Source organism: Grus americana, chromosome 1 (genome assembly GCF_028858705.1).
Source record: "Grus americana isolate bGruAme1 chromosome 1, bGruAme1.mat, whole genome shotgun sequence".
Lineage (NCBI taxonomy): Eukaryota > Metazoa > Chordata > Aves > Gruiformes > Gruidae > Grus > Grus americana.
This window is the reverse complement of record NC_072852.1, coordinates 62,708,451-62,714,450: the sequence shown is the minus strand read 5'-3', so window position 1 is coordinate 62,714,450 and position 6,000 is coordinate 62,708,451.

Sequence of the window (6,000 nt, the reverse complement as noted above, 5' to 3'; positions counted from 1 at the left end):
ATGGCAAACATTCCCATGAACCAGGACCACAACATTCCTTGCCCCCCAGTCCCGATATGATGCCTTTCCTCGCCACCGATTGAAATGCCAGGCTTTACTCTCCTGAGACACTTTAAAGCTGTACATTACAGAGGTGCCACAAAACACACCAAGGAAACCATCTGTGGCAGGGAAGCCCTGCAGAAATAGAGCTCTGTGCTTAACCTACTGGTTTGTTATCTTCCAGAGGAACATGCTACGTGCCATTGAAAGACCTGCCAGCTAAACCTCTGTTGACATCGCTCTCACTTACCTGCAGAGTGGCCATCCCTGGGCTCAGGGCAGGTGGCAATGGGTGAGCTCTGGCTGCTGTGAGCAGCTCTGGGGCTTGAGCTCAGCTGAAAGGGCTGGAAGAAGGTGTGCAAAGGAAGAACTACTCCATAAGCACCTCATTAGCACACAATTAAGAAGCAGGGAAAGGTATTTGAGGCTAATTTTGCAACTGTGGCAGGTGAAAATGAGATAAAGGTATTGGCTCCCCTAAGTTTGCAAGGGGCAAGCTTGTTCATCATGTGATAGGCAGGCTAAAAATGAGAGTGTAATTGAACTGGTTACTGCTGGCTTCTTATTCAGATACACTCAACAAACCCTGCCAAAATCTAGCTCAAACCATCAGATGGCAAAAAGCAACTTTTTTTTTTTTTTTTTCCCTCCATAGGAAACTTTGCTAAGATTCACAACCTCCTCCAGGAATTACAGGTGGAGCAGAGAGTTACCAATACCACCTTTGACCAATATTGTGGGCTTTTTGGGGGGACCAGATGGATCCTGATATGATCTGGGATGAGCTGCAGGTCTCCATCACCACAGTGTACATAGATATGGAATGGAGAGATTAGATGAAATGGTGAAAAAAATGGAGGGGAGAAAATGAAGCTATCATCTGGTGAAAATTAATGAGGAATGTACTGCTGGTGAAAGATGGATTTACATGAAATTGTGATGTGTTTTCATATTCTTTCACTCCAGATTATGCAAAAATATTCTTAACTTTTAAGTGTATTTTTGACTTCTTAAAAAATTATCAAAGCACTATTTATTCCACACCACCCTTTCAAGCAAGGGGAAAAAAAATAATCAGTGACTGTTCTAGTGACAGGGCTATAAAACCTTTTGGTGCTACCGTCCTCATTACCTGTAATCCCTCCAAAACTCACAAAAGTATTAAAAATATCATTAAAAATCCATTGGAAACGCTCTATCAAGAAAATGAAGCCAGGGTCTCACATTTTCTAGAAGGTCTAGAAACTAGTATTTGTTAAGTCTGTAAATGTTGTTGGTCAGCACACCACGTGTCCCCGTGCACCTCTCTGGCTTATTGATATCATGCGTTCCCTTTGCCAGGGCTCGTCTTTCATTTTGTACGTACATGATAACTCTTCAAAACGAGAGCTGCCGAGGGATGATTGAGGATATGCAGGCAATAAAAGTAGAGGAAACCGCAGCCATGCTGTAACTTACATCATTCCTTAATCAGGAACGAGGCCAAGAATATTTTAGCAAATTCAGGAAGAAGAAGAAGAAGAAGAAGAAAGGAAAACAGCATGCAGAGAACAACTCTATGCTCTGAACGAAGCAGGTACAGTTGCTTCATGCTGGATTTATTTCAGCACAACATAACCACTTTCAACAAAGTGGTTTAGATGGAATTCCCAGGTGACTTGTTGTTGTATTTAAATACTGCCTGCCTAGGATTTAAATAAACAGCTTTTATATTAATTAGAAACAAATTCTCTCAATTGGAAGGTATTAACTGCTTCTAAATTGCACACATAACAGTTACTCAGACTTTGATTCAGTTACATGCTTTTAAACTTGACAGCCATTTGTAGTCTAATATGCTATAACTACAGTTTACAACAGTGCAGTAAAATATTGATTCAACTGTTTTGACCTTTCATGGATTGGCATAACATGTAATTAAGTCAGCATACACCTTTCCTTGGAGCAAGCAAGTAGCTCATTGCTAGCACACCAGCCTAGGTAGATATTTATAGCCTAAGCGTAGGAGAATCGTTTTATGCATGTTTTGCTGTAATACATATGCCAATTATCTCTTTGCTGATTTCTGATTATAGTTTAATCAAAGACACTCAATGCTATGCAAGGACCTGAATATAGATTGCCAGTCTCTTCACTGGCCAAGTACATTGATTTCACCAGCTGAGAGCCTGGCTCAGATGCTTCGTATTACGCAGACGGCACAATCCTGGTAAAAGGACCTGGACGCAAGGCATGGGAGGTGCTGTTAGATGTACCTGATACTGGCAATGCAAAACTCCCACTGAAGGCAGAGCAAAGCTTCCTTCTTAAATCCACAGGGCTATTTAGTGGCTCTAAAGTTGTTAGAGCCCCCGTATCAGCCTCCTCTGTAAGATAACAGCCTTGTCTGGCTCCTGGGAACAACGCTCCGCCTTTCTTAGCTTTGACTCTATTAGGTAAATCCACGTTTCTTTTGTGACTGACTAGCCGAAACAAGACGTTGTTCCTCTCAGTTTACCTCACACCATTCAAAAAAAGTCTGAACAGATTCTCAAAATGTTTGTGATTAGATTGAATAGGCCAAATTAATCCTTTGTGCTTTCAGCCTGTTTTTCATTAATTAGTGGAAACCCAACCTGACAATACTCAATATCACAGTCACCAGACTAAGAGTGCATTGCTGAGATAAATGGAGAAGAAGGAAGATGTCAGTTCCTGGCATTATCATCCTCCTGTACAATAGCTTTTTGTTTGTTTGTTTGAATATATATGATAGTGGCAGATAATACTTTTTTTTTTTTTTTCCAGAGCCTAGGATATTTCCATGAAGTCATGTAAATAAAATATACAGACCAAGAACAATTGTGGTTGTCCAGCTTTTTTGGAAATCTCCATAGCCTTGTATAAAACTCCTCTCTTTTTTTGGTGCCTTCACAGATGTGTTGAATTCCCGGGTGCATTTTGAGAAGTATGAGTACCCTTTTTATAGGGGCACCTTTTCTCTCTCAAAATGTACATTGACACGAAGTCAGATCTCAGCCTCTCTTGGATGAGCTCCCACAGGCCACCATAACATGAGCTGCTGATTAGCTTTGGTTCCTTTCGACCTCTGTGCCACTACCACAGCAGCCCTTGCAAGAAAATGTTACCTCAGAAGGCCTTAAGAAGTTCTGTTTTCCCTCCTACTCTGGCTGGGTTAGTTTGTCACGCTGTCCTAAAATCCAGTTTGGCAGTGGGTCTGAAGGACGAGGGTCAGGCAGGTGAGGAAATTCAGGATACCCGGCTGCCAGGTGTGTTGTAGCACCCTTCCCACAGCTCCTTCCTGTCCTTCGCTTCTCCCTCCTGCACTCAGCTCCCCTCAAAACTGCTCCAGTGGTGTGTGAATGGGAGTCGGTGTTGCAGAGGAATGATTGCTGGAAAACAAGGAGGTTATTATTCTTATTTAGCAGTTTCTGCTCAGCTTTGGCTGGTTCTAAACTTGTGATTTCCATTAATCACGTCAGGTTTTTGTGAGGCCGTCTTGGTGTGAGTCACAGCTCACGCCCAGCGTGGCAGAGGGTGGCAGGGCCATTTTCATCCCTTTAACACTGAGGGCAGCCAAGGGTGAGAGGATCCCTCTGCATCAGATGGAGCAGCCACAGGACTGCTGTAATTTATTCTTTGGTGATGCAAACTGCCCACACCAGGATGTGGTGGGATAAAAGCTCTGTATCCAGCTGCAGCGAAAACTCAATGTCCTGCTCCCACTGAAGGGATATGGAAACACATGACTTTCACCATCCAAATTTCAAGTAACATCAGAAAATAACTTTATGTCTCTCTGGGCATATAGAAGAGTGTGTGTGGAAGGGGGAGGAAGACAGCATTTTTTCACACTTTGCAAAAGCGCTAGTATCAAATTGTGCAGAACATAAAAAGAAGTTATAGGAAGGTGCTTCTGACAACTGATGACAAGAGAGAAGGAGTGATATGAGCAGGAACCATGGATTGCCCCTGCATTTACTGGCGAGAAAAGAAACAGAGCAGGTGGCCATGCTACCAGCAAGATATTTTGACCACCAGTTCTAAAGCAGCTCAAACAGGAGGATGACAAGGGCATACTAGCAAGATTTTAGGAAGGACAAGCAAACACTTCACCTACAAACTGCACTCCATCTGGAAAACGGTGGAGGGTTCCCCATCCTCCTGTCTCTGTGTGACACATGCGCTCCTACATCTTCTCTTGTCTCTAACGTGCAGTACAGCAAAATGTGACAGCTTACAACAGAGTCACATACTCTGAGGAATTAAAAGCTCTCTAGATAAAGTTCACTTTGTTATTACCATGTAAAGAGAGCTTTAAAAATATCTGTTAGGGATACAGGGGTGTTTGAGGTCTGGTAGCCTGAAGGCAGTAGAAGAAGCTGGCTAAGGAGGAAGGTCTTCTTTACCATGTACTTCTATGGCAGGAGCTAGCTTGGGAATACCTTAGCTATACTGCAGCACACTGATCTATGCTTAGGAAACATTGGAAACTGGGACAGTGCCTGGACAATAAGTTAGAAGCAGCAGGTTAAAGAATTGCTAAGGTGCCAGAGCTTCAAAGGGACTTCAGTTCAGCCGCTGAATTCCCACCTGCAAACTTGCTGGGTGTGCGTGTGTGTGCGTGCACCAGTCTTTACCTTTGCAAATGAACAAACCACTTGTTTAAGCAAATCCACTCGCCCTGTATCCCAGGTACTTAATTTATGAGCACAGATTTCTGGCTGACAGTTTCAGAGGATGTCAGGCCCTGAACTTAAAGTCCAGTGGTTGCCTTCGTGTCCTCCTGATCCTGTACTCAGCCTGAAAAATATCAAGGAGCATGTTAACAACAGCTTTCACACACTTTTTAATATCACCTTCAGAACAACAACAAGAAAAAAGTTCCCTGTATCATACTTCTATACTCATGGTCTGTCCTTGCTGCCAAGCTGATTGGCCCATAGAAAACCAAAGAAGGAAGCTGAGCTTGCTTTAAGAGATGACTAAGGAAGGGGAGCGAACGCATGGGTACACACTGCAACATCCCCCTGCTTCCCTACCAGCTCCAGCCTTGTGTGGCAGCAGGGGACTGAAACCGATGAGACCATTAAGCTCAAAAAGAGCATGGGATCTCATAGCTAAGTGGGGACAAGCTTAGGCAATACTTGAGCTGACCTCTCCCTCATGCAGAGTTCAGTCCCTCCAAATTAAGGCTGAGGGTCACTGATGAGGCTGGTTGAGGAAGCTGACATTGCAGGTACAGTGTGCTCTTTGAGATAAAAGAAAAAGAAGAAAAAAGAGAAAATTGCATTTCATTTGTCATTTCTGATGTACAGTCTCTCCTGCTGCAAATTTCTACGAATATATAAATGGGGGTGTGGGGGTGTGGGGTGTGTGAGCGGGAATGAGTATAATAAACATGGGTAGCCTGGAGTGCTTTTAGCTATATCAGAAAACTTCTCCTGGAAAACAAATATAACCTGCCAGTGAGAGCATGAATACCTTGCTAGGACAGGGGGTGATGCTGAACTCCCAGAATACATTCCCTCAACACCCCCATCACCCTTTGATTTATGCCTTTGGAGCCTGGTATGGGGGAATACAGTGTTTCAGACCCCTTTAAGAGAAAGATTGCCCCGGTGAGCCACTCCTGTAACTCCATGGACCCCTAGTCTCTTCTATCCTGCACCCTTTGCAGCGCGGAGGAGTACATTTGTTATGACATTATCATTTTCAGGGGGGCACCTACCAGTTGCAAACTCCAGACCACAATGCCCATGGTCGGAGGACAGCAGTTACATCTGACGAGCACCCTGTGGCACAGCTCTCGGGACAGCCAGGCGCGCGCATTGCCTGCCTGATCAGCACCAGGTATCACAGCCCCACACAGAGACAATGGCCAAAATTGCTAGTGTCTCGGGCCCGTGGTTTGACACCATCACAGCTGGTTGTGTGCAAGGTGGGATAAGGTCTCAT